This window comes from Gavialis gangeticus, unplaced genomic scaffold (genome assembly GCF_001723915.1).
Source record: "Gavialis gangeticus isolate Ggan-Ray unplaced genomic scaffold, GavGan_comp1, whole genome shotgun sequence".
Taxonomy (NCBI): Eukaryota; Metazoa; Chordata; order Crocodylia; family Gavialidae; genus Gavialis; species Gavialis gangeticus.
Window position 1 is genome coordinate 20,392,363 of NW_017729022.1, and position 3,679 is coordinate 20,396,041.

A 3,679-nucleotide genomic window follows, 5' to 3' on the forward strand; every position below is an offset into this window, starting at 1 on the left:
TATATATATATATATATATACACACATACACACACACACATATATATATAGGGAGAGAAGGAGATTACTTTTTTCCAGTACTTTTTAGGCTTATAGAACCAGTGTGACAATTTGCAACTGCATTTGAAATTCACAAGTTATAGGGCTTGACATTCATCCCACACTATTCCCAAGGCCATACAGTGAAAACAACAGCTATTAGCACTTGTCCTTTCACATGGCCAACATTCATTCAAGTGTTCTCTCTCTTTTGTATCCCAATCCAAAAAGGGAACATATTTAAGAGTGCCATCTAGTGGCTAAATATGTTCATTACACCTGCAAGGGGCAAAGATTTTTGTGGGTGCTATACTTTATTAAACCATAACATATTTTATTAGAACCTGTTTGGAAGAGACTTAGACAAGCTTTTGACTGCATTGCTTTTTTTTCTTTAGGACTCAACAGAAGGCATGAGAAGACTGCATGGTTTCCATGGTTTGAAGACTGATTGGTCTGTGTGCCCCAGATGTTGCTCCTACAGCAGCAGTGTGGTGTCCTTGCACCCATCTGCTGTTAGGGTGCAGCCTCCATAGGGATGAGAGTGCCATTCTGGTGCCCCTGCTTAGTTGGTGCCAAGGCCTCACTTGCTCCCACCCCAAGTTTCACTGTCATTCCTGTCTGTGCATATTTCTTGGACTATCACAGTGATATCTCTCCAGCAGTAGTATTCATTACAATTAATATGCAACTTTTTCTTTTCTTTCTTTCCTACTGAAAAGTGCAGCCAGTACCAAAAAGCATTGGCAGGGGTCAATGCTTCAAAACGTGTGTGTCTGGTGCTTCTTGAGTCAGAGATGGGGCACATCCACAACTGGTGGGGCCAATTTCACTCACCGTAACAGCTTCCAGAAGCGGCGCAGCAGCTTTTGCTGGTGGCCGCCATGCCCCGGCTGGCACTTGCAAGGGGGCACTGATGCTCTCACCTGCCCCCCCGCTAAATGGGGAGTGCAGCCAGACAGGGGGTGCACTGGTGCTCTTAGAGGGTGTATGTGTACCCCTGTGCACCCCCCTACACTTTGCCCCTGCTTTAAGCTACTGGAACATATACACACCCGAGGCAGACCCAGGGTGGGTGCAGTAGTGCAGCCCCTGAGTCCTGTTCCACCCAAATTTTAAAACCAACTACCTGGCAGTGGCAGCAGCATTTCAATTCAGGCAGCAGTGCAGGAGTCAGTTGACTTCATGGGTCATTGCAATCAACCCAATTTTTTCTAAACTCTTCATTCCATAGGTGTTAATAACCTTTTCTCATTTTTTTTTTAGTGATCATGATGTTCCTGATAATGCTGTCCCTGATAATGTAGCTCCCATTTCACAGCTAAGCAGACTGTTTTAACTCAAGTTAAAAACATTAACTCAGGTGTGGAAACATCAATGCAGGTGAACATCAACTAAGGTGAACTTTCAGTGAAGCATTGCACTGTCAACATGCTCAAGAAGGATTGATTTTGTTTTATGAACCTGAAAGAGACATAGATTTAACTCCAATGACAACAGGACTAAAGAAACAACATATTTGAATTATTTTTGCTAAGTTTGTTATGGCTTTTGCTATATAATATGAAAATTTATGCACATTCCAACAAAATTATATTTGTTTTTACTTTTATCTTAAACTGAGTAATATGACCTTAGGCCCCTAGTATATTAGTAAAACTTCCAGTTTCTTTTTACCTGGAGAAAAATGTGTGTTGCCTTGCATGTGATGATGCACCACACTATATGCACCACACTATATGCACCACACTATATGCAACCCGCTTTTCAAAGGGGGTCATCCATGTATACCCCCATACATCATTTAAACTGACTCTTAACCTTGATCACGTGAGCAGTCATGACCTTAAAGTTAAGCCCACCCTTAAATATTTTGATAAATTGTAGACACCAAATTTCATAGAATTTTTAGAGTACTCTGGACCAGCATCATGGGTTATTCTTAGACAAGCCCCACATTTTGGTAGAATCTGGGATAACTGAGAACTTTGAGTCCAGCATACTAAGTGGTAATACAAGAAACTGTTTCAAACATCTAAAGGAGCAATTTTTTAGTCTTATATCAAAGGAGAAAGAAACGGGTAAGAAGTGCTTCATTTTTACTCCTTAAAGAAAAATTCTAAGTACTTATAACATATCAAACCAACTCTATTTGCAAGGCTCTGCCTTCATGGTATTTAAGAAAAAAAAAAGTGGGGGGAGAGGGGAAATTGAACATAAAAGGATAAATTGTTAGATTTAGCAGCAATCCCTTTAAGAGAGTGTTTATGATTTGAGATTAGTGCCCAGAGGCTACAGTGAGTCAGCAAGCCGGAAAGATGCCAAATGGGAAACAGCAACAACTTGTTCAACAAAACAATAAATGCTGATTACAGTGATGATGCAGAGCTAAAAAGCTATTGACATGAAATAAAATTATTCAAAGTTAGAACTATGTACTAATGAAAGGGGACAATTCTCTCTACTTCAGTGGGCTTTGGGGGAATATTAGTAGTGTGACAGACTTACCCAATCGAGCTCCAATGTGTCCAGGGGCTCGAGAATCCTTCATTCTGATTGGTGGAGCCAATCCACCAATCAGCAACAAGCTGGGGGAAAGCGGGCACCAGCCCTTTCCTGAAGGGAAAGGGAGAGGAGTTCCCCAACGGGACTGTGGACTGCAGCACGGCAGGTCCACCAGACTTCAGAGGCAGAACCCCCGAAGCATATAAAAGGAGAGCGTGTTCAGCACACTAGGGGACAGACACAGCAAGGGGCAGTAAGGAAACAGGAGGTCCAGAGACGACCATCCTCAGGACCCTGCCTGAGCCTCAACAGTACAGAGATTGGCACACAGCACTCAGACTCTAGTAGCCGCTGGAGGCAGCTTGAGCCTGCAAACCTGGCAAGTGGCTGGGTAGGTAGTGCATGGATCGGCACATAGGAGCAGCTAGAGGCTGCTTGGGCCGTACCTGGTGTGCACGCCAGTGCATGGAGAGCTGGCCCTGGAAGCAGCTCGAGGCTGCTCAAGTTAGCCCTGGCTCCAGGCTGAGTTACGTTAGCCCTGCAATGTGGCTCTGCATTTAACTAAAAGAGCCCCGGTACCCATAGCAGGGCTCAGGAAAGGGAAGGACCCCCGGTGTGAAGCTGGGGAACCTGAGCCAGTAAGGGCTCAGCTCCCATAGGAGTGCCCTCAGTGCCCAGTGCAGGGCACCGGGCCATCAAGAGGAGCTGAAGGCACCGCCGGAGAGAGGTCCTCAGAGGACTGGCCACCAAGGGATGAGCCTTGGCTGCTTCAGAGTGGAAGCATGAGCTGCTGGGGAAGCAGGTCCCACTGGGGAGGTGGGCTTGGGAGAGGAGGGTCTTCAGTCTCCACCCTCCTCCATTGTGGGAGGGGGCATGCCTACATCCCAGGGCCCTAAAGGGGAGGGGCTTCAGGGAACACCCTGGGGGTGCTGAATGCATCCCATATTCTGTGATTGATGTTGCTTCATACTGTAGAGGTTAATATAGTTAAGGGTACTCCTTAAGGAGGTTTATATGGGTTTACCTGTCTTCATTACCTATATATGTTTACTGCCTATTATTGGAACATTGCATTACTACCTCAGCTTACCTGGGTTTATCTAAGTTGATGCTTATATGCGTTTATTGTGTTGAT

General features: G+C 45.0%; 1 protein-coding gene across 3 annotated transcripts in view; it reads right to left on the bottom strand.

The window, feature by feature from the left end:
• FAM19A2 (family with sequence similarity 19 member A2, C-C motif chemokine like) overlaps positions 1 to 3,679 on the bottom strand; it is a 441,285-nt gene that overhangs the window by 369,176 nt on the left and 68,430 nt on the right. The gene's annotated exons all lie outside the window — the stretch shown is intronic.